The sequence below is a fragment of the Palaemon carinicauda genome, chromosome 2, assembly GCF_036898095.1.
Source record: "Palaemon carinicauda isolate YSFRI2023 chromosome 2, ASM3689809v2, whole genome shotgun sequence".
Taxonomy (NCBI): Eukaryota; Metazoa; Arthropoda; class Malacostraca; order Decapoda; family Palaemonidae; genus Palaemon; species Palaemon carinicauda.
The window spans coordinates 109,924,637-109,950,330 of NC_090726.1; the positions used below are offsets into that span (position 1 = coordinate 109,924,637).

At 48.1% G+C, this 25,694-nt stretch overlaps 1 long non-coding RNA gene across 1 annotated transcript in view; it reads right to left on the reverse strand.

Annotated features, from left to right (window-relative positions):
* Nucleotides 1–234: 234 nt before the first annotated feature.
* LOC137620120 (uncharacterized) overlaps nt 235–25,694 on the reverse strand; it is a 66,078-nt gene continuing 40,618 nt past the window's right edge. Inside the window, exons 2-3 of the long non-coding RNA XR_011039988.1 lie at nt 24,819–24,861; nt 235–329 (exon numbers count right to left, since the gene is read on the reverse strand). This is a non-coding gene — a long non-coding RNA (uncharacterized lncRNA). The remainder of the gene's footprint in view (nt 330–24,818; nt 24,862–25,694) is intronic.

The window sequence follows — 25,694 nt, forward strand, 5'->3', positions numbered from 1 at the left end:
AAATAATGGGTTACTTCAACTGTAGTAAGGGCAGTAACAAATACCATAAAAGTATTTTTTATTCTTTGAACACTGTTGCTTACAAAAATTAAACAGATCAAAATAATACATCACACTGTAATGAACTTGACAGTACTATACCTATAAAAACAGCCAATAATATCAATACTGTTTCTTGGAATACAAAACAGATGGAAAAAAAGAGTAATCTTTCATTTAAAAACTGAAGCATCATAGCTTAAGAGGGGGCTGCTGAATAGGAAGTAGTCCAAATCTTGTCTTGATGATGATACGATGACGAGAGTAAGCATCTTCAGGAGAAAACCTCGCTGGAAAAAAGATTTTGCAAATATTACAACTATCAAAAAAAAAAGTTAGACAGTCAGCAAATTACCATACAGGAAAACTAACTTGAAAAATTAAAGGCCATAAAGATTGACGACAAAACTACTTATACATAAAATTCAAGTCAAAGTTAATGAAACAGGCTAATGATTCAGATCTAACAAATACAAGACAAGTAGCTAAACTTTCTATCGTATCCATGATAATATGACAAATTCGTAGATGATTTGTATTTTTCCTAACTATACAAACCCTAGCTATTTAATAGGGGCATTACTTTCGGCGTAGCTGAAATGACAAGCCATTAATTTTTAACAAGGGTTTACTACCCACACCGCTAGTTAGCGGGGGTAGGGGAGGGTAGCTTGCTACTCCCCCCCCTCTCACACACCTTTGCTTGAGCTCACTTTGCTTGGAGGTAGGACTTCAAGGGGGATAGGGCTGGCGGCCAAGTTTGGTTAAATAGCTAAGGTTTGTAGAGTTAAGAAAAATACAAATTATCTACGAATTTGTCATTTGTTCCATAACTGGAATACAAACCACTCTATTTAAAAGGGGGTGACTCACCCATTAGGAAGGGTGAACGTCCCAGCCAGTCTGGCTTTTGGCTTTGCCCGGGGGCTCCTCATTTGAGTGTGTTAGCACTCAAGAAATAAGGAGCCCCTGCACCTCGCTAAAACCTTGCTACGCAAGGTCTGCGGCCTACGCAAGCTGTGTTTGAAAGTATGAAGAAGTGTGACTCGTCCTAGAAAGTTGTTTGAAGAAGTGTGACTCGTCCTAGAAAGTTGTTCTGAAGTTCTTTAGATGGAAATTTGTAGACTAGGACTTTCCCAATAACACCTAGTCAGGATATGGGGACGTAACAGTATTAATATTAATACTAGGAACACAAGGGAGCATGGTTTACCTGCAGTGGTTTGAGGTCAGCTATGCAGAGAACCCAGGATGCTACTTTCCCCAAGGGAGGGGATGATGAAGAAAAGAATAAGGGTCTGGCCTGTGGCGTCTTGAACTGCAGGGGGCTCCCCTAAGGTTCTTGCCTATTCTCCTCCCAAGGTCTTTTGCGAGGGGATGACCGTTTCCCCTTGTCAATTGGGCCGACATGTGCGGAATCCTCCAAACTCCTCCTAGGATCGGAGGGAGGAGAGACCCCTGAGACGAGAGGAGGCGACAAAGGGATCCTAGGCGTGTCACCTAAGGACTGGTAGCGGGCAATAACTCCTGTAATGGCTTGGCGCATTACATCGAATAATGTGCGAAGCCATGGGAGGTCACGGGCTCCCAAGGAACTAAGGAGGAAGTCTTTGGAAAGACATGGATCCCTGGGTTTAGGAGACTTCTCAGCCCTTTTGCCTGAGGAAGGCTTCCCGGCAGGCAGAATTGGCACAGGCCTACCCTTAGGGATAGGATCTGGGCATAGTCTCGTGGGCGACTGTTTTCTCTGTGAAAGCCTATGAGACTTGAGACTGATGGGAGTCTCTCTTAGCAGGGAGATTAACCCCTGCTGCCAAAAAGGGAGATGGTATCTCGTTCGGGGATGCCGAATCGCCGAGGGTTTGGTTTTGCGAGGTTGTTGATTCATGAGAACCTACTCCTGGTTGGGATGTTCCCGGGAAGGGAGCAACAGAGGATCGTGAATCACGATCGCACGTCCTATCATAGTTCATGCGGCTAGGATGAACCTACTGCTGAGGATTCCGCACAATATTGATTGTGCGAAACAAGATGGTTGCGCACTAAGGACGCGATATCCTAGACTGATCACGGAGATTGTCCAGGAATCAGCCCCGAGTTGCTTCCACCTGTTTGCGCAACTCTGTAGGCATCCCCCCACTGGTGGAAATGCAGGGAGACTGCCTATCCTAGTGATTGCGGCCTCGGCTGCTCCCTCTAGGATTTTTACCTCCCCTGGCGGACTTTTGCTTTCACCTGTTTGCGCAACTCTGTAGGCATCCCCCCAAGGGTGGAAATGCAGGGGGACTGCCTATCCTCGTGTTTGCGGCTTCGGCTGCTCCCTCTAGGATTTTTACCTCCCCTGGCGGACTTTTTGTCTTTCCTTTCTTTTACAGGAAACGGCTTAGACACCATTGTCTTCGCTGCAGTTGTTGTCGTAGTGGTCTTGGTTGGACGGGACTGCTGTGGTGCTGGAGGTTTGTAGGGCTTAGATGTTACAGCCCTATGGAGGAGGGAGTCTTGATGGGACTTCCTCCACCTCTCAGCAGCATGTTCCACATCCTTAGGCTTGAACAGAAAAGACCCCTCTATGGAGGAATGTCTGAGCCTGTTGATCTCGGCGCTAGGGACCTTCTGGTGGAATCTCTCAGCTACTGCATCCCGACGTTTCAGGATGGCATTTGCCCACAAGTTCGAGACTTGGTGGGCTAGAAACTCGATCGTGCGAGTACCTGAGAGAAGGAAGGTTTCCATAGCTTTCCTGATACGTTCCTTGGAGAAATCCTCAGATCGTATCAGGGATACATAAGGTCCCCAACCAGATATCAAACCACGAAGTAGCTTGCATAGCACACTTCATGACCTCCTGGTTGAGGATCTCGGCTGCCGAGAACGAGACCTGCCGGTTGGAGAGTCTCTCAAGAGGGACTCCCCTGGTTAGCTCTTCCGGCGAGTGGTGAAGTGGAAGAGCTGAACAATGCACCTCCAGATTCTCAAAGTACCTCGTCTGCTGTACGCGAGGAGGTGGGAGGAGCTTGTTCGTGGTACCGAAACGTTTGGAGAACATCTTGGAGAGCTGCATGGCGATCTTGTCCCTGGTACTCTTTACCCCTTGAGACCAGGGCAGGTCTGCACTGGTCTTAGAGGGTTTTTGAGTACCAAAGACGCGGTTTAGGACCGTGTCTTTGTCCTCTCGAGGAGGGATATCTGGCTCGGAAAACCCGTTGAGAACCCTCATTAAAGTCAGAACCTGCTAAAATGCGTGTTCTGACTCCTGCTGGTCTCCTGTTGTAGGACTTGCAGCGAAGTCTCCTTCTATCACCAAAGGCTCTTCTTGGGGAGAGTTGCGGACATTCCCTGAGTGGCTGGCTGGCTCCATCCTAGCCCTAGTGGATGACTTTGGTAATGTTTTGGAGTCTTTAGATTCCTTCCAGGGAAGGATGTAAGACTCTTACATTGATGAGGATGGCATGTTCCTTCTATTCCCGAACTGTGAGGCACTCTCGGCGTGAAGAGAGGTTTCCTCCATTGGTGCGATGGGGGGAAATCTCTCTTCGCGTGGTTCCCTTGATGACGAGAGATCTTCGTCCGAAAGGGATGGAGAGATAGTCCAAGAAATAGGAGGAACTTGCCTTGATGGTCTGAGTGGAGTCAGTTTCGCCCTCGGTGAAGTCCAGAACTCCTCTTTTCCTCTTCAAAGGGGTAGAGGAAGCCATGGTTCTGTGTCCTAGATCAGCGAGGACAGGCTTGAAAGCCTGGGTTACAGCTCTGATCAGGGCTGTTGGCTGACAGACGCACTGTCAGACATACCCACTGAAGGCAAAGGGACCGAAGGATCTCAGGGAGGAGTCACTGGAATGGGTGGGTTCGCCTTAGGAAGTAGCTTAGGCCCATGCAGGAACGGTGATGGAAGTTCGGCAGGTCTGTTGGGTGGAAGGTCGACGTGTCCTCTAAAAGGACAACCATCCACCGAAGGAGATCGCGAACGATCTGCAAAGAGGTCCAGGACTGAAATCACAAGACTGGTTGCAGGTGAAGGAAAGCCTCTATGGCTAAGAGGAAGGCGAGCCTTCCGACGAATGCGCCCTCTGGGGGCCGTTGGATCAGCAAGCTGACCGTCAGCAGTCCTCCGAAGAGGAGTCTGTAAATGAACTCCCCCAAGGGAAAGAAACACTAACAGGAGAGACTGATGATGAACTTAGTTTCCCCTCGGAGGGTGGTCAGGAACAGGGGATACTAAGCCGTCAGCTACCATAGAGTCTGGAGTGGCAGAGGAGATGGGTGACGCCACATGAGATACCTCTGACACAACAACGTCGACAAGTGTCAGGGGATCTACCTCTGACGGTGACGACGATTGCTTGACAGCAGCACCCAAGAGGATGTAATCAAGCAAAACCTACCTGGAGGGTGAACCCGTGAGCCCCAGGGAGGATCAAATCTGAAAAAGGGAAGTTAGTGACACGGCCTCCCTCGGGGGGAGAGGTGGAGCTGCTTCGCTAGGGGAAGCAATGTCATCTCTCGAGACCCGAGGTTGGACAGAAATAATTCGGTCTACGCTACTACTCGACGGTCTCTCGAAAGAGACCGACCGAGTAAGAGCTTCGGAGGAGGTCTGGGCGATGGAGGAAGAGGCCTTGGGTTTTTCTTCCTTCGAAGCAACCTTCGAAGGAGAAACATCCTGCTTGGACATCATCTTCCGCCGTCACAAAAACCTCTACCACTGGGAGGAAGATCACTCCCTACAGTTGTTGACACTATCACACCGTTGGCCCCTACAAGAAGGACAAAGGGCGTGAGGATCGGTCTCGAGTGCTGACATGAATGCTCCACAGGGGCGGTCGGGAAGACCAGGGCAGATGCGAGTCGCAGAGGCCAACTTCACGTACACAGTCTAAGAAAAAGAAAAGAACAAAAAGCATTAATGGCTACCAAATTGTCGGCGATGATGAGAGCGGAAACGTCCGATCACCATCCGAGCCGAGAGCAAAGTGGGCTCAATCACAGGTGTGTGAGGGGGAGCGGTAGCAAGCTACCCTCCCTACCCCCGCTAACTAGCGGTGTGGGTAGCAAACCCTCATTAAAAAATTAATGGCTCGTCATTTCAGCTTTGCCGAAACTAATACCCCAATTAAATAATGTGGTTTGTATTCCAGTTACGGAACAAATGACAAATTTGAAAGTAATTTGTATTTTACCTATCAATACAAACCTGTAGCTATTTATTGGTGTATTACTTTTGGCGAAGCTGAAAGATGAGCCATTAGAATTTTAGCGAGGGTCAACCACCAACCTGCTAGTTAGGGGGGAGTGTAGCTACCCTGTTCACTTACACACCTGGGATGTGAACCTCACTTTTCTTGGAGGTAGGATTGGTGCTGACGGGCCAATTTGTATAAATAGCTACAGGTTTGTATCGTTAGGAAAAATACAAATTACGGTGCATAAAATATGTTATTTTTTCTGTCACTAAATACAAACCGACGCTATTTATAGCGGTTGACTTAACCTTTAGGAGGGTGGAAGTTCATGCCAACTGGCCTTTTGGCTTTGAGCAGGGGTTTTCCCCCTTTATGGGTTTTGCACATAATTGGTGGAAACCCTACATCTCACTAAAAGCGTACTATGCATGGTCCGTGGCCTACGCAAGCTGTATGCTTGTGATACTAGCACTGTGACTGGTCCAGGTAAGAGTTCCCCGAGTCATCGGACTCTTCCAAGGGTACCATGGACTTAGGAAAATCCCACCTTGCCAGGGGGTATGGGGATGTAATGAGTATATCTATCTATATCAGGTTACATAAGGGAAATGGTTGTACCTGCAGACAGTGGAGGTCAGCTTCGTAGAGCACCGTAGGTGCTGTTATTCCATAGGGTGGAAAATGAAAGAAAGAGCTAGTCATTCTCTGTTATTACTCCCAGGCTTAACCATAGTTTAACTCTACCCTACCTCATCTGCTACTTGTCCATTAACACGTTGACTGCGATTGGCAATGCTGTGAAACGGCCCAATGGGCGTTCTCTTTAACCCCAATTAAAATCAGTAACCAGCTAGCTATTGACGTGAGAATTGCTATGGTGTATCCGTAAGGTAAGCCGAGTGCTCAGCCAGTGTAAAAAGCACGACTTTATGTGGTACACTTCGCCTGACATAACAAAAGTCTTCATTACAGGCGTTGTGTACCTAATATGGACATAATAGATGTGGTCATATATGGCTCATGTCGCCCAGAACGATTAGAGATAGTTCTGCTGGCAATGTGTGCCGAATATGGTCACACTTTGAATGTTCAGTTATGGTGCATATCGCTCAGACTGATCTAGGGAATTACCGTATGCAACATGTACCAGACATGGCTCATACTGTGTGACTCTAAAAGGCACACATCGCCCTGAATGATTGCAAGCGTTACTACGCACATGTATGTATATGCACACAAAAACACACAAACATATTTATAACACCTTTGTATGTTTTCATATGTACACATAAAATTTGTAGTACACACGTGTGTATATAGGAATATATATAAACATGCACTTGAATATAATACATATAAGATGTACATACGTGTTACAGACACACACATTAGGAAACATATATACAGGCTGTATTTTTGGCAATATAGATTTATATTTTTCATAGATAAAAGTATTTACATACAAGTAAATTATTTAGGTATTCTTCAGTTATTCATATATACCTGTCCATCTGTATATGGTAGCCCATAATATATATTTATATTTTGCATAGATAAAAGTACTGTATTTACATACAAGTAAATTATTTAGGTCTTCTTCAGTTATTCATATATACCTGTCCATCTGTATATGGTAGCCCCTCTTTTTGTACCTGTCTATCCATGTATATACACATACATATATTCACACTTATGCGAGAGAGGAATAAAATGTGGTAAAGAACTCTTCCTTATGTCTGTATAAGAGAATATATTATAATATAAAATATTAGAAAATAAGATAAAGGAAGTAACAGAAAAAGGAGTGACACATACACACACAAAATATATATATATATATATATATATATATATATATATATATATATATATATATATCTATCTATCTATCTATCTATATCTATATCTATATCTATATATATATATATATATATGTAAATATCACCCACGAAATGCATTTAATACCGAATTCTATCTTGGGAATACATATCCACTTGGAATTCATTTTATGGTAACAGCTTCTGGCCGGGTGGTGATTCGAACCACCACCTGTACGGCTAGAAACCATGCTGGCAGGGACCCTACCAACTCAGCTATCAAGAGAGACTAAAAGTTTATGACAAGTCACCCTACATATTCCTGTCGAATTCAGGATTCTGTTCATAGACTTGAAATAGACCCATCTCCACCATGATAGCTGAATCGTGAGTTTGCAACACGTGGTTATTTTAATGAACATATATCACAAGCACATGTGATTTTAATTAATGTAAATATCACCCACGAAATGCATTTAATACCGAATTCTATCTTGGGAATACATATCCACTTGGAATTCATTTTATGGTAACAGCTTCTGGCCGGGTGGTGATTCGAACCACCCCCTGTACGGCTAGAAACCATGCTCGCAGGGACCCTACCGACTCAGCTATCAAGAGAGACTAAAAGTTTATGACAAGTCACCCTACATATTCCTGTCGAATTCAGGATTCAGCTATCATGGTGGAGATGGGAATCCTCAGGCTGCGATAATTCCTCACGTGTTATTACAGGAAAAAGTGGAGACGCGAGTAGCAGACAAACCTTATACAGGTAGTCGCCGACTTACGACCGAGAGATGAGTCTTAAGTCAAGTTCGCCGTATGTCGAAATAGATAAGTGAAGTTTCCGTAGATTTATTTTGATACGTTATGATTCGGCAATCTTCTGGCTCATATTTTGTCAATATTTTCTTACTGTCTATCATTATACCATTTTCTTGTTTCATAGGATATCATATGCTCTATAAATGCATTTTTGTATTCTATTTATCAATTTTGGAAGCATTTTACAATCGAGTACTGAAAATTTTGTTTACCTTTGGTTATGATCAGCTGATCTGAAAGTGCCGCTACCTACCGTATCAAAATATGGCGTACATACGTATGGCATATTTTTTTATCATTTCTTAACTTATTAGAGATATCTTCATGATGAATATTACATCAACGCCAATATGTTACAGGAAATCAGTTTCCATACAGTTCGTCTAATCATTAGGTATAATGCGAAATCGTTGTAGCTCTTTCGGTGTGTGTGTGTGTGCTCGCTCTTGCAATCGCATACGGGTAGTTCATTTTTAAAGCTTCATACAGTATTCTAGTTCAATATTAAGCCTTTATATTTCATTAGACATTACTGTGTTTAATTGTGGTTTATTAAAGCACGTTTATATTCTAGTTTTCAACTTCTTGAGCATATCAATAATCAACAAATACTTTTGATTCACTTTCGGTTGGCATCAGCTGATCTCAAGGTCACGCTGCCATATTACTATTATGAGCACATAATATAGTGTGAATAACACTTGATTTACATAATTTTCTTGACATTTGAAATTTCCTCATAATGCATATTACATCAGCACCAATATGTTATAGGTTATCACATTTTCCATACAGTTCGTATATAGACCTTATCATTAGTTATAAAAGGAATACTCTCTCTCTCTCTCTCTCTCTCTCTCTCTCTCTCTCTCTCTCTCTATTTTGTTTTTAATTCAGTTGTATCTTCATATTTTTTTTTGAAAATTATTAAAAAATTCTATATATCATTACTCGATGTTTCGATTATGGGAATAGTAACGCATCGGAAGGAAATCACTTGATTTGCCTCTCGCCTTCCGCCAGAAATGTGACGTCATCAGACTTTTTTTCTTAAATTTACGGTAAGTTGTACTAATCTTATAACTAATGATACAGACCACTAAAACACTTGATATCGTTACTGGGTGTTTCGATAATGGGAATGCTGTAATAAGATTACTCGGTAACAATGAAAGGAAATCATTCGGTTTGTCAGCGCGCTTCCGCCAGATACATGACGTGACAAGACACGTGACGTACAGTAAACTCTACGAAGAATGACTTGCAAAATATGTAAATTAATTTTATTTGTTTCTCACAAGAAATGAAGAGAAAATACTAACTTAACAAACAAAAGTATGTTATTTTTATAATGTAAAAGGAAATATATTTTCAAGAAAATATTTGCCCTATTAGTATATTTTCTTTAGATAAACATTATCAGAGATTAAAAAAGTAGCGTACAGTCAAATTTACGCTCCGTAGTACTCATGACAACCGATACAGACCCTAAAAATACTTTGTAACGTTATTTAATATTTCGAAAATGGATATACTGTACTAATATTAATAATTGGCCTATTGGAAGGAAATCACTGTATTGCCCGGACGCTTTCCGCCGGTGATGTGACGTCACCAGACATAATATGAACTCGACAGATATTAAAACTTTTCTTAATGTATTTTTAACTGAAAATAAATACTGAATATTAACAATAAAAGAAAATAATTTACCAGGATAAATCAGTTTATATGTATACAAGAAAATAGATTAAATTCAAGGAAATATTCGTTCTATTTCCGATAAACTTGTGACGTCATCAACCTGAAAAAATAGTCGTAAAAGTCGTATGTTGCATAGGTCGTAAGTCGAGCAATATCTGTATCTTACCCCTCATATCTTTCTTATCGAAAGGGGAAGAATCGTAGAAGTCGGAGTGTCTGGAGGTAATGGCGAAGACCGCTGACGAGAGTTGGAGGGCTCTGTCATAAGAGTAAACTCTTAATGACGATGTTCGCGCGCATGCACGGACACACTGTGCTAATTGTTACGAGAGCCCGACTACTCCACATAACTGAAACTCGAAGGTTTCAAGTCGTGTGAACTCGAAAGTCCAACGAGACAGAGGCCCGAAGGACTCCTAAGGTCATGAGAACCCGTATGATAAACATGACGAAAGTCTAAAGGCTCCCGATCACGCCCGGCGAAAGGGTGATCGTCACGAGACCCCGAGGGGTCAACGTGAGGGGAACCAGTAGGATCAAAAAGACGTCTCCTACCAGCACGAGGGGGAGAACGTCAGGGATGAAAATAACTCCTCTGCAGGGTAGATTTGTTCTCCCAAAGGAGAATGTCGCTTAATACAAGGCTCTCGCTCCGCCCCTGGAGGAGAACCAAAAAGCGTAAGAGGGAGGAGCGTAGATCAGTAAACTCCCACAAGTTTCTTCTCGTGATTGGTAGGAAGGTTCTCCCTAAGGAGATCGCCCTGCCCTATGGGGAAAAGCGTAGGCGTATTAACTTTTCTCTCTCAACGAGGGAAAAGTCTTCCCGAAGGAAGGATTGCCAAAGGCAAGATTTCTCCCCTCTCTATGGGGAAAAGCGTAGGTTTAACAATTTCTCTCTCGCGAACGAGGGAGAAGTCCTCCCGAAGGAGAACCTTGCCTAAGACAAACTTTCTCCGTGATCTATGGGAAAAAAGCATAGGCGTAATAATCTTTCTCTCGCGGATGAGAGAGAAGTTCTCCCGAAGGAGGACGTCGCTTAAGACAAGTTTTCTCATAGTTCTAGGGAAAAAACGTAGGCGTAAAAATATCCCTCTCGTGAATGAGAAAGGAGTCCTCCCGAAGGGAGACTTGGCCTAAGACAAGCTTTCCCCCAGTTCTATAGAAAAAAAGCGAAGGCGTAATAATCTCTCTCGCGAACGAGAGAGAAGTTCTCCCGAAGGAGAACCTTGCCTAAGACAAGCTTTCCCCAAGTTCTATGGGAAAAAAGCGAAGCCGTAATAATCTCTCTCTCACGAACGAGAGAGAAGTTCTCCCGAAGGAGGGCATCGCCTAAGGCAAGTTTTCTCCTAGTTCTAGGGAAAAAACGTAGGCGTAAAAATCTCCCTCTCGTGAACGAGAAAGGAGTCCTCCCGAAGGGAGGCTTGGCCTAAGACAAGCTTTCCCCCAGTTCTATGGGAAAAAAGCGAAGGTGTAATAATCTCTCTCTCGCAAACGAGAGAGAAGTTCTCCCGAAGGAGAACCTTGCCTAAGACCAGCTTTCCCCAAGTTCTATGGGAAAAAAGCGAAGGCGTAATAATCTCCTCTCGTGAACGAGAGAGAAGCCCTCCCGATGAAGGACATCGCCTGAGCCAAGCATACTCCCATGGAGAAGTTCCCCCCGAAAGAGGCATAAGCCGTAGACTTGCTTTTCCCCAGCTCCTGGGGTTAAAGCACAGTCTTCGGGGACGAGATAGCAGAGGTAAAACTCATTGAGCTGTTCGCAACTCCTTACGAAGGAGGGAAGGTTGCTGACTGTCTGAAGTGGGGGAGCTTTCCCACGGAAGAGGGATGGATCTTTCACGCAGTCCAATTCCGAGGAAGGTTATCACTCTCTCGTAAGGGAAGGATCTCTAATCCCTGGAGGCGAACCTCCTGTCAGCAATCTAAGTTTCCCAATTAGTTGATCAAGTTGCAGGTTGACGAGTGTTACCTCGTAACATGGGCAGCTCATGAGCTGCCACATGAAGCGCAGGACTATGAACAGAGCGGCCGAAGCCCTCGGCATCGCGTTCTACATCGCTGCTATCCGGGTGTTTTCTTTTAGCCTCTGTAACACGTTTCCCTTTTCCCTTCTGCTCTCAACCGAAGAGAAGAAGGAGCGAACCCCTGCATCTTCTTTCGAGGTTTCCAAGAGACTCGAAATCCTTAACTCATTAGGGAGCAAAGGAATTAGGGAGGTTGTCCTGTCTGAAACACGGGAGCGAGGGATTGACCCCGCGAGTGTATGATCGGAGATTTGCGTGTGTAGCGCTAATTGTGTGCGAACACCTGCGTGACTGGGGTCTGAAGACTCTGCCATAAGAGTAAAACTCCTGATTATTATGGGCATAGTGTTGGATGGGCGAACGCGAACACTCCGCGTGACAAGAGTCCGAAGACTCTGACCTAAGAGTAACACTCTTGATGACTTGTGTCACGAGAACCTGAAGGTTCAGCGTGATCGTGCGTGCCCCTAGAGGTTGTGTTGCGAGAACCCGAAGGCTCAGCGTGAACATGCGTGCCCCTAGAGGTTGTGTTGCGAGAACCCGAAGGCTCAGCGTGAACGTGCGTGCCCCTAGACTTTGTGTTGCGAGAACCCAAAGGGCTAGAGCAACGGGAAAAGTTTCCCTTGTCACGAGACACCGAAGTGTCCGCGAGACTAAATGCACGAAAACCCGAGGTTTCAGCAACTAGCTGTGGTCAAACGAAGGGATAGCGCACCAGGAAACTGAGGTTTCCTTGTCACGAGACTCCAAAGGGTCTGAGATCAAGAATTCAAAGGTAAAAGCGATCTCTGTGAAGATAGAGAGTAAAGCAAAGAGAAGCGCTCTATCTGACTTTTTCTAGAGCGGACGGAGACCCTCAAACTAATATGCGAAGAAGAGGGTTCGAGGTTAGGACGTACTTTGCCCTTGGCCGCGCTCCTGGTTTCTGAGATGATCCCTCGCATGACGACGACAGCGAGGCAGAATGATGACGAGAGGGATTGTTCTTCTCAGGTTTGTGGCACGAGTGTATATAATCTCGAGGCAGGAAGTCTCGGGGAGAGACAGAAGGCGAGAAAGAGCGAGAATGATAAAGTCTCTTCCTATTTCGCCTGTCTCTTCGGTGAGAATATCTAGGTGAAGGCGTAAACGGGCGTGCGGGAGAGTTATCTCGCACGTCTGTGCCAGCCGTAGGGAGAGCGCGCAGGAGAAAATTCCCCATAGTGGAATCATGCGGGCGTGCGCGCATATCCTCACGGATGCGGGAGAAGGCTATTGCGCCGTTAAGTGCTGGCGCGTTGATAGGCGCTGGTGTGTTACATAGCGCTAGCGCATTGGTAAGCACTGACGTTGCGCGAAAAAGCAGCATGACTGCCTTGTCAGAAGACCTTCTAACAGTAGAAAATTGACACGCAGGTTATACCGGTTGCGTGGGATGGTGTTGCGGGTGTATGCACACGTGCAGGAGAATGTTAGCGCGCGGGAGCGCATAGGAGAGCGCCATTGCACAGAAGATTGGTGGCGCGCAGGCGCGTGATGGAGTTATGTTCTTGTTGGAGCGTATGCGCATGTTGGCGCATATGCTCTTGTTGGAGCGTATGCCCATGTTGGCGCATATGCTCTTGATGCCCCATGTTAGGGTAAAAAGGAAGCGCTCTTAAGTTTGTGACGAGAGCGCTTAGTCTAGCCGTGAGACATCTCGTGAAGAGACAGAAGGCGAGGACGAGCAAGAACTGTGAAGACCACTTCTACATGCTTGGCAGGGGAACCCATCCTCTGCAGGGTAGCAGAACACCCATGACCTCCGTAACTGGACATAGGGAAAGAGGATCCACATCCTGCAGTGATATAAAGGCATCATGAACACTTCCTCAAAATAAAGGACATCATCTACAAAGAAAAAGAAAAAGGATTAATCAAAACTCAAAAAAAAAAAAAAAAGAAAGGCTAGTCTGCCAGCAAATAAAGCAGGAGCAGTGGTGTTACCACTGCGAAGGCTAGAATTCGATTGAATGTACACAGCAGCTACCGACCGGCGGTCCCCAACCACTGTCAGTTGGGTAATTACCTGTCCGGTCGTTAACGACCTTGTTAAGGTTTTTCTGTCGTATTTTCCAGCTCGCGATAGAATATCTCCTATAGTAAAGAATGAGGGTTTGTATTTAGTGCAGGAACAAACTGCATAGTTAACTGGGAAAATAAAGTTAAATAATTATTTAACAGAAATTCCCCCGGGGGGAACTCCGAAGAGTAACCCCGAGGGAATAGCAAAACATGACAAATTCGGAGATAATTTGTATTTTTCCTAACCATACAAACCTTAGCTATTTACATGGGGTTTTACTTTCGGCATAGCTGAAATGACAAGCCATTAGAATTTTAACGAGGGTTAATTACCCCCGCGCTAGTTAGCAAGGTGGTAGGGGAGTGGTAGCTAGCTACCCCTCACCCCCTCACACACCGGTGAACTGCTTCACTTCACTTAGAGGTAGGACTTGCGGACAAATATGTGTAAATAGCTAAGGTTTTTATGGTTAGGAAAAATACAAATTATCTCCGAGTTTGTCATTTGTTCCGTAACCGAAATACAAACCCCGCTATTTACATGGGGTGACTTACCCCTTAGGTAGGGTGGAATGTCCCGGCCTTACTAGCTTTGGCTTACCCAAGGAATCAGAATTCGAGTGAGCAGCACTCGAGAAAAAGTCCCTGCACCTCGCAAGTTCCTTACTCCGCAAAGAACGTGCGGCCTACATAAGCTGTGTGTGGAGGATTGAAGTGTGACTCGTCCTAGGAAGTTGACCTGAAGTCCTTTAGATGGAATTCTAGGCTAGGACATTCCCAATACCACCTCGTCAGGGTCTGGGGGACGCGACAGTATTAGCTTAATACTAGGAACACAAGGAAGCATGGTTTACCTGCAGAGGTTCGAGGTCAGCTATGCAGAGAACCCAGGATGCTGCTTTCCCCAAGAGAGGGGAGGATGAAGAAAGAAGTAAGGGCCAGACATACGCTTTCATTCATGCAGTCTAAAACCGGGTAACAATGCCCTCAACCTTCTGCTACCTGTCCATTAAGGAGCCTGAGGTTAGACCAGCTGTTGTGCAGCCACCACAGGGCCGATCGAGAATGTATCAAGGCTCCTGTGGGTCACGTCCTGCAGGTAGTGGGCTGTGAAGGTCGTTTGACGCTTCCAGACCCCAGCTTGTAGCACCTGCGTCACCGAGAAGTTTCTCTTAAAAGCCAGACGTTGCGATGCCTCTGACATCGTGTGCTCTGGGACGACGTGACGGAGGAGGATCTGGATTCAAGGCATGATGGATGACCCTTCGAATCCAAGCAGAGATGGTATTCTTGGTGAGCCTCCTCTTCGTCCTTCCCGTGCTCACAAACAGGGCTTGCAAGCGGGGACGGACTGCAGCCGTTCTCTTCATATAACGCCTCAGAATTCTCACTGGACATAGTAGCAGATGGTCTGGGTCACTTGTTACAGAACGGAGACTCGAGACCCTGAAGGAGTCGAACCGTGTGTCTGGCACTCCAGGGGTCTGAGTCTTAGCTACAAACTCAGGGACGAACCCGAACGTTACCTCCCCCCATCCCCTTGAATGGGCGACGCCGTATGAGAGACCATGAAGTTCACTGACCCACTTGGCTGATGCCAAAGCGAGCAGGAACACCGTCTTCCAAGTCAAGTGTCGATCAGAGGCCTGGCGTAATGGTTCGAACGGAGGTCTCTTAAGAGCCCTGAGGACGCGAACCACGTCCCATGGAGGAGGTCTCACTTCCGACTGAGGGCAGGTAAGTTCGTAGCTTCGTATGAGTAAAGAAAGTTCCAGCGAGGAAGAAATGTCTATTCCTTTCAGCCTGAAGGCTAAGCTTAAGGCTGAGCGATAGCCTTTCACCGCTGAGACTGAAAGGCGCATTTCCTCCCGCAAATACACGAGAAACTCCGCTATTGCTGGAATAGTGGCATCGAGGGGAGAGATACCCCTCCCACGACACCAACCACAGAAGACTCTCCACTTTGCCTGGTAGACCCCTACAGATGACTTTCGCAGGTGTCGAGACATCCTCTCCGCAACTTGTTGCGAAAAGCCTCTCTCAGTGAGGAGACGCTGGGTAGTCTCCAGGCGAGAAGCCGAAGTGAAGCTACGGCCTTGTGGTAGATGTTGCAGTGTGGTTGCTTGAGTAGCTCGTGTCGTGGGGGGAGTTCTCTCGGGAGTTCCCTCAGGAGCTGCAAAAGGTCCGGGAACCACTCTGCGTGATGCCATAGCGGAGCTATTAAGGTCATTGACAGATTGACCGATAGTCTGGTCTTGTTGAGCACCCTTCTCATCAGGCAGAACGGTGGAAAGGCGTAGACATCGATGTTGTCCCACCGTTATTGGAAAGCATCTTGCCAGAGTGCCTTGGGGTCCAGGACTGGGGAGCAGTACAGCGGCAGCTTGAAGTTCAAAGCTGTCGCGAATAGGTCCACTGTCGGGGAACCCCAAAAAGTCAGGACTCTGTTGGCTACTTGAGGATCCAAGGACCACTCGGTACTCACTATCTGCGATGCTCTGCTCAGACTGTCGGCGAGCACATTCCTTTTGCCCGGAATGAAGCGAGCTGATAGTGGAATCGAGTGGACTTCGGTCCACCTCAGTATCTCTACTGCTAGATGGGATAGCTGCTGTGAAAAGGTACCTCCCTGCTTGTTGATATAAGCCACTAACGTGGTGTTGTCGCTCATCACCACCACGGAGTGGCCCGCCAGGGACTGTTGGAACTGTTGAGGGGCCAGATAGACGGCCTTCATTTCTAGCAGATTGATGTGGAGTACCTTTCTAATTCTGACCATAGGCCTGAGATCCTCTGGTTCAGAACATGGGCCCCCCACCCTTCTTTTGATGCGTCCGAGAACAGCATCAAATCCGGGGGGAGGACGAGAAGATCCACTCCCTTTCGAAGGTTTTTGTCGGTCAGCCACCACTGCAGGTCCGTCCGTTCCGCGGGTCCCATAGGGACCAGAGTGTCCGGGGAATCGTTGCCTTGATTCCACCGGGACTTGGGCCGCCATTGTAGGGATCTCATCCTGAGGCGGCCATTCGGAACTAGACGGGCCAGGGAGGCCAGGTGACCTAGGCGACGTAACCAAGATTGGGCTGGAAGCTCCTCTCGACCGAGGAAAGGTCTTGCGACCCTCCTCAGCCTTGCTATCCTGTCGTCTGATGGAAAGGCTTTGTGGAGATTGGTGTCTAATATCATGCCTAGATATACCAGTCGTTGAGTTGGAAGCAGAGAAGACTTCTCGAGATTTACCATGATCCCTAGATCTTGGCAAAGTCCCAGAAGCTTGTCTTGGTGTCGAAGAAGGGTCGACTCCGAGTCTGCCAGGATCAGCCAGTCGTCCAGATAGCGGAGGAGACGGATGCCGATCCTGTGTGCCCACGAAGATATCAGGGTGAACACTCTGGTGAACACCTGAGGTGCTGTGGAGAGACCGAAACACAGCACCTTGAACTGGTAGATCTTGTTGTCTAGGCTGAATCTCAAGTACTTCCTGGAAGACGGATGGACTGGGATCTGGAAGTACGCGTCCTTCAAATCCAGAGTGCACATGAAGTCTTGCGGTCTCACTGCAAGTCTGACCATGTCTGCGGTCTCCATGCTGAACGGAGTTTGCTTGACAAACTTGTTCAGAGCTGAGAGGTCGATGACAGGTCTCCAGCCTTCAGACGCCTTCTTTACAAGAAAGAGTCGACTGAAGAAGCCTGGGGAGCCGTCGACGACCTCCTGGAGAGCATCCTTCTTGAGCATGGTCTCGACTTCTGCCCGAAGGGCTAGCCCCTTTACCGATCCCATGGCATAGGAGCTCAATGACACTGGATTCGCTGTCAGGGGAGGAGGAGATGTTATGAACGGGACGCGATATCCTTAGCTGATCACAGAGATCGTCCAGGAATCGGCCCCGAGTTGTTGCCACCTGTCTGCGCAACTTTGTAGGCATCCCCCCACTGGTGGACATGCAGGGGGATTGCCAATCCTAGCGTTTACGGCCTCGGCTGCTACCCCTAGGATTCTTACCTCCCCTGGAGGACTTTCTGCCTTTCTTGTCCTTGACAGGAAAGGGCTGCTGCTTAGACACCTTTGCCTTTGCTGCTGGAGCCTATCTCGATGACCTAGACTGACGAGGCTGCTGATGTTGTTGTTGAGGAGCTGGAGGCTTGTAGGGCCGAGATGTAAGGGCCCTTTGGAAGAGCGAATCGTGATTCGCCTTCCTCCACCTCTCAGCTGTCCGTTCCACATCCTTGGGCTCGAACAAACTCTCTCCAAGGATGGAAGAGTGTCTGAGCTTGCCGACATCCACGGCTGGGACTTTCGAGTGGAACTTCTCGGTCACGGCATCACGACGTTTTAGGATCGAGTTTGCCCACAAGTTCGAAACTTGGTGAGCTAAAAACTCGATGGAGCGCGTGCCTGAGAGGAGGAAAGTCTCAAGGGCCTTCCTGGTGTTCTCCTTGGACAAGTCCTCGGATCGCAACAGGATGCGCAGAGACCCCAGTCAGATGTCCAGCCACGAAGTGGCCTGCATGGCACACTTTGCGACCTTCTCCTGGCTTAGGATCTCCATAGCCGAGAATGTCACCTGCCGGGCGGAGAGTTTCTCGAGAGAAATCCCCCTAGAGAGCTCTTCCACAGAGAGGTGGAGGGGAAGAGCTAAACAAGACTCCCCCATGATCTCGAAGTACCTCCTCTGTTGTACACGAGGAGGTGGGAGGAGTTTGTTCCCGGCAGAGGAACGGCTGGAGGAGGAGAGTTCGGCGAGCTGGCCCTCAACCTTGTCTCTGGCACTCTTCACTCCCTGGGACCAGGGCAGAGCCGCGCTGGCCTTTGGGAGCTTCTGGGTACCGTAGACTTGGTCCAGGACCGTATCCTTGCCTTCGCGGGGAGCGGTCTCGGGGTCCTTGAATCCGTTGAGTTGCCTCATTAGACTCAGGACCTGCCAGAAGGCATGCTCCGACTCGTGCTGCTCTCCTCCTTGTGGACTGGCAGCAAGGTCTCCTGTCCCCAGTAGCTCTACTTGGCGAGATACGTGGCCGTTCTCCTGGGGTCTCGTTAGCTCTGGTCGAATCCGGATAGACGACTTAGGAGCAGTCTACGAGTCCTTAGGCTCCCTCCTGGGAGGGATACAGGACTCAAGCAAAGAAGTCTGGGAGCTCCTCTCCACGCGAGACGGTTCTCTTCCTCGAGGTGGGGTTCCTCCCATTGGTGCCGTGGGAGAACGCCTCACCTCGCTGGATTCTCCTGAGGACGGAAAGGCTTCGTCCACAGGGGAAGGAGAAAGTGTCTGCGAGGGGGAAGGGGCCTTCCTAACGGACTTCTTGGGAGCCAACTTAACCCTAGATTACCACGAAGTTCACTCCTCTCCTTCTCTTCAGCGGGGACGCGGGTGTCGTTGGTTTCAGTCCCAGATCAGCGAGGGCCGGCTACATAGCCTGCACGACCGCTCTGATCAGGGACCCGAACCAAGGCTGGCGGCTGACCGACGCAGTGTCAGCAACACCCGCTGGAGGGAAGGGGATCGGCTGATCCTTAGGAGTGGATACCACGGGGCATGCCTGAAGAGAAGAATGTTGCGTAGACCTCTCCGAAGATTGTTCCTGCTGCTGGACGTGCGCAGCTCTGCGCTTGCGGGGTGGAGATCGCGAGGACGAAGATCTGAAAGCACGCGTCCCCGAAGACTCGCACGGTTGGGCGCGCTGCGAAACCCGGCGGGAATCGCTGGCGAGGTCGCGCTCGCGCTCGCGCAATGGTAGAACCGCTGGTTCGCGCGCATGCTCGCGGAGATGAAGGCGTGGGCGAGTGGGCGTGCAGGCGAAGGTGCACGTGGGTGCGGTTGTAAGGGCGAGCGCTGGCGGTCGGGAGAACGATGGCGCGTAGGCGATCGGTGGCGCGTAGCGCGAACAGGCGATCGACTACGCACAGGCGAGATAGAACGTGGGCGTGTTGGAGACCTGTGGCAATCTGGCGCATGGGCGCGTAGGAGAGCGCTTGCGCGCAGGACCAGAGGGCGAGGATGCGCGCAAAGGCGAACGCTCGTGGGCGGGCTTAGGAGACATCTCGTGGGCGCCGCGCAGGAACTCGGGCTGTCTTAGAAGTGCGCACAGGAGAGTGCGCGCGATGGCTGGCACGTAGGTGAACGTTGGCGAGGAGGCAGAGGGACAATGTCCTTGCCTGCGCCCAGATCCGGAGGTCGTGGGGGCGCGGGCGAACGTTGGCGCGCAGTTGTGCGCTGACGAGCAGGAGATCGTGGACACTCAGGAGACCGATGGAGCGCATTGCGCGCAGCAGGAACAGAAGTGCGCTGGCAAACTGGAGAACGCTGGCGCACAGGAGGTCTCTGTAACACAGGAGATCGCTGGCGCGCAGGGTGCGCGTGGGAGCGCGCGCGGTTGTAAGGGTAAGCGCTGGCGGTCGGGAGAACGATGGCGCGTAGGTGATCGGTGGCGCGTTGGCGAGCGATGGTGCGTAGCGCGAACAGGCGAGTTAGCGCGTGGGCGTGTCGGAGACCTGTGGCGATCTGGCACGTGGGCGCGTAGGGGAGCGCTTGCGCGCAAGCGAGGAATCGCGCGGGCGTGTAGGAGATCGCTGGCGCGCAGGACCAGAGGGCGAGGATGCGCGCAAAGGCGAACGCTCGTGGGCGGGCTTAGGAGACATCTCGTGGGCGCCGCGCAGGAACTCGGGCTGTCTTAGAAGTGCGCACAGGAGAGTGCGCGCGATGGCTGGCACGTAGGTGAACGTTGGCGAGGAGGCAGAGGGACAATGTCCTTGCCTGCGCCCAGATCCGGAGGTCGTGGGGGCGCGGGCGAACGTTGGCGCGCAGTTGTGCGCTGACGAGCAGGAGATCGTGGACACTCAGGAGACCGATGGAGCGCATTGCGCGCAGCAGGAACAGAAGTGCGCTGGCAAACTGGAGAACGCTGGCGCACAGGAGGTCTCTGTAACACAGGAGATCGCTGGCGCGCAGGGTGCGCGTGGGAGCGCGCGCGGTTGTAAGGGTAAGCGCTGGCGGTCGGGAGAACGATGGCGCGTAGGTGATCGGTGGCGCGTTGGCGAGCGATGGTGCGTAGCGCGAACAGGCGAGTTAGCGCGTGGGCGTGTCGGAGACCTGTGGCGATCTGGCACGTGGGCGCGTAGGGGAGCGCTTGCGCGCAAGCGAGGAATCGCGCGGGCGTGTAGGAGATCGCTGGCGCGCAGGACCAGAGGGCGAGGATGCGCGCAAAGGCGAACGCTCGTGGGCGGGCTCAGGAGACATCTTGTGAGCGCGCCGCGCAGGAACTCGGGCTGTCTTAGAAGTGCGCACAGGAGAGTGCGCGCGATGGCTGGCGCGTAGGTGAACATCGGCGAGGAGGCAGAGGGACAATGTCCTTGTCTGCGCCCAGATCCGGAGATCGTGGGCGCGCGGGCGAACGTTGGAGCGCAGTTGCGCGCTGACGAGCAGGAGATTGTGGACGCTCAGGAGACCGATGGAGCGCATTGCGCGCAGCAGGAACAGAAGTGCGCTGGCGAGCTGGAGAACGCTGGCGCACAGGAGGTCTCTGTAGCACAGGAGAACGCTGGCGAGCAGGAGATCTTCAGTGAGACTCAGCAGGAGATCGTCCGGGCGCTGCGAGTCCAGAGGAACCTGTGAGCGCCTGTGCGCTAGCTAAGAAATCTCTTGGACTGCGCACGCGCAGGTAAGACCTGGCGCTTGAGGGACTTACCCACATTGTGGGATAAGCCGTCTTGCCCCGAAGGGACCGGTGCCCGTTGGACAACGGGGTGCGTAGGCGCCCACTGCGCATCAGCGTCCAGGAACGGAGAAGGAAGACTGGAAGGTCTGGCAGGCGTCGGAGATCGCAAACGATCTGCGGAGAGGTCAAGCGATGCAGCTGCAACGGTCTGCTCTCGTCGAGAAGGAAGGCCTCTACGGCGAAGAGGAGGGCGAGCCTTACGGCGAAGACGACCTCGAGGCACAGCAACACCATCGTCTGTCCTCCGAAGAGGAGTCTCTGTCAGTGCACTCCCCCGAGGGGGAGAGTCACCCGCAGGAGAGACCGTTGGACCCAGCTCCTCCCTCGAAGGATGTTCGGAGGGGGGAACTGAGCTGTCAGCAACATCCGCAACCGCAGCAGGGGACTGACCGGACCCGTCAGAAGCCTCTGCCACAACAACGTCGACAATAGACAGAGGATCTACCTCTGCTATTACCGGCGACTGTTTGACAGCTGCACCCAACTGGACCAGGTCAAACAGGGCTTCCCTGGAGGGCGAGCCCTTAAGCCCCAAGGAAGCCCAAAGCTGTAAGAGATCATCGTTAGCAACATGGTCAGCAACAAGATAAATGCCCTCCCCCGGAGTAGGAGGGGGAGCTGCCTCGCTATGGGAGGCAACGCCCTCTCCCGAACCCCGAGATTGGGAAACAAAAGAAGGGCCTGCGCTACCACTCGCCGGCCTTTCGCGAGAGACCGATCGAGTGGGAGCTTCGGAGGAGGTTCGGGCGGCGGAAGAAGAGTCCTTGAAACCTTCCTTCTTCAAGGCAGCCCTTGAAGGAGAACAGTCACGCTTAGACTTCTTCTTACGCCGCCGGGCAAACCTCTCCCACTGGGAAGGTAGGCCACTCCCTGCACTCACTACAGGTATTATCCCTTTCACACCGTTGACCTCGACACTGCGGACATAAGGAGTGAGGGTCCGTCTCGACCGCCGACATGAACGTTCCACAAGGGCGGTCGGGGAGTCCAGGGCACTTCCGCATGATAGGAAGGAAGGATAAGGGCAAATTTAAGCACACAAGCTGAAAGAAAAAGCAAAACAAAATTAAGGCTGTCAATAATGCGAGGGCGAAGCAGAGACGTCTGCTCATCGCCCGAGCCAAAAGTGAAGTGAAGCAGTTCACCGGTGTGTGAGGGGGGGGAGGGGTAGCTAGCTACCACTCCCCTACCCCCTTGCTAACTAGCGCAGGGGTAATTAACCCTCGTTAAAATTCTAATGGCTCGTCATTTCAGCTACGCCGAAAGTAAAACCCCATGTAAATAGCGTGATTTGTATTTCGGTTACGGAACAAATATGAATTAAAAGTTAAGTATGCGCCCTCCTCCCCCACTGACATTCACAGGAGAAGGGGGAGGGCGGAGAACTGTAACAAAAACAGAATTATAACAGAATTATAATTATGTAATTCATCTAAGAATGATCACAAATAGTAAGAACCACTGACCCCCGAAGGGAAGTGTTCTCCACAGAGAAGCTGAAAAGTTAAAAACACAATTAGATTTCATTAAAAATAATTGAGACAAACGGAATAGCAACCCAACCCGCAACAGGAAAGGAGCTTCCGTAAAAGTACGTAGGAGTAGTAAGGGGTGAACGACCTCGAGTAGAGAGAGAGACCGTAGTCAAATCAACTTCCACATTCCCTTCGCTGAGAATCCAAGTTCCCCATAGGAAAGGAGGAACAGCGAAGATAATAGATGAATGAAGAATGTCCAGCGATGACGATTCGCCCCGGCGGCCAAATTAACGGAAAATCCGAAGGAAAACCGATGGACCAAGAGGGAGAGACCGTACCCCATGACGTAGAACCATGGTGGCCTTGCACTACAAAGGTGTCGTTGTCGTACATTACACACACAGCACAAACACTGAAAAGAAAACTTACTACATTTCTATACACAAATATATACATAAACATAAAGAATGTTTATATATATATTACAAGTATAAGAAAAAGTAAGTAAAAAGACAAAAAGCATTAATGGCTGTCAAAGAGGTGAGGATGAAAGCAGACACGTCCGATCACCACCCGAGCCAAAGTAAACGTGGACTCACCACACAGGTGTGTGTGTGTGTGTGGGGGGGGGGGGGGGGGCAAGCTACCCCTCCCTAACCCCCGCTAACTAGCAATGGGGGTAGTAAACCCTCGTTAAAATTTTAATGGCTCGTAGTTTCAGCTACGCCAAAAGTAATACCCACATTAAATAGCGTGGTTTGTATTTCAGTTACGGAACAAACCCTAATTATTAGCAATCCTAAAGCTAACTACAAGTAGCGAGAAAATTCAAAATGAGAAAGGAGATAGACAGAGACCCCATTTAACCTAAATTGCTCACAGCGTGCCTAAAAGTTTTTTTATAATTTAGATTGGAAAAATGTTGGGATTAATATTAATAGGGGGTGCTGGTTTAGTATGTGGCCTACGAAATTTTATGTGTTTTAGTAAGTGGCCTAACCTAACCTTACCTTACCAGCCAGGTAGGCCACATACTAAACCAGAATAAAAAAAAGGTAGGCTACATACTAAACGGGCACCTAATAGGGAATACCTTAACAACTTAAGATTTGCTAATGATACAGTTCTATTTAGTGAATTATGGGAGGAATTGCAGAAGATGATAGAAGATTTGAAAAGAGAAAGCTAAAAGGTAGGACAGAAAATGAATGAGTAAAACTAAGATAATGATCAATGAAAATGCAGACAACAAATAAGGGACATGGACGAAGCTCTAGACATTGTTAATGAACAGACAGTAAATACTTCCCTTGGCCATGATACTAAAATTATAAGAAGGATAAGCATGGGATGGAGAGCTTTTGGTAAACAAAATGATATTATGAAAAGTAAAATGACACTTTCTCTAAATAGAAAAGCACTTAATTGATGGTCCTACCAATATGAACTTATGCATCATAAACTTGAAGTCTTGCTCCAATAAATTAAGTTCTTAGGACAAAAAAAAAGCTAGTTACCATTCAAAGAGTGATGGAAAGAAAAATGATGGGAAAAACACTGAGAGACAGAAAAAGACCAACATGGATACCCTGAGCAAACTGAAGTAGAGGATACTGTATCCTAACAACATGTAAGAAAAAGAAATGAACATGGCAGAACATATAACAACCCAAGTTATACACAACTTGAACTTCCTTCAAGTATGAGGAAGCAAACTTTGAATGAACACCTACATTGGCCAACACACTTATAACTACTTGTGGGAAAGATTTTCATGAAATTAAGAGTGAAGAAAATATGCATTTTCACTTTCAGGGAAGGAAGAACAGAGTGTTCTGAGTTACGGTGAGTGTCTATGATTAAACTCTTCCTGAAAAAGAACATGGCATTCTGTGACAAATGGTAGGAATCACTTTATGTAAGAAAGGACCTTTATAAAACAACAGTAGCATACAGTATCTAGTATTTCATATCTTTGATAAATTCTTACCTGGATGAGCAGACTGTGTGGGTTTTCCTTTAGGATCCACCTTCTGAAAAAGAAATAATTGAATAATTCATAAAATGCAACTTTTATACTCACAAAAATTGCAATGCTAACTTCCTATCAATCTGAAAATTAGAAATTTCAAACATCAACTCAAAAAGGCTTACCTTCTTAATTATTTCACCCTTAGTCAAATCTTTCATATATTAAACCAGTTAGAGAGAAAAGTTGTCAAAAGAATTTCTCCTCTACTTCATATTTTTCAGTTCTTTGCTTTCTTGCATTATTTGAAATCAGTCTTGGAAGCCTTACTTTGACTTTAATGCATCTACAGTACTTAGAGATTTTTACAATTGTAAAATGTTTTTTTATATTTTTTCTCTCTGCCACTTTACTCAGCCAACCAAATTAACACAAGTTTTCATTACATTTCTATCCTCAGAAAACTAACAGAACCTTGTATTTTATGTAGTGACTTTACTCCAAAAAATAAATCATATATGTAATGCAATATAAAAAATACAATGCAAATTACTTTGTCAATATATGTGAAATCCATAAGACAAAAGCTACAAACTTTTATTACTTGTATTTTTCCTAGCTACTATAGAAACCTGAGTTGTTTAGTTAGGGTTAGTTCTGCCACAGCCAGTTACGACCAGTTGAGGTGCATTGATACTTGTGGCTTAGATCCCACTCTACCTCTGGTCAGGACTTGAGGGGTGAATGAGGAGGGTAATATAACTTAAAAGACTCGGGTTTGTATACCTAATTCAAATTATATTAAAAGTATGACATTTGGAAGCAATTTGTATTTTTCCTAACAATATAAACCTGGGTATTATTGCAGTGTATTACAGGGTAATGTAACCTAGTAAA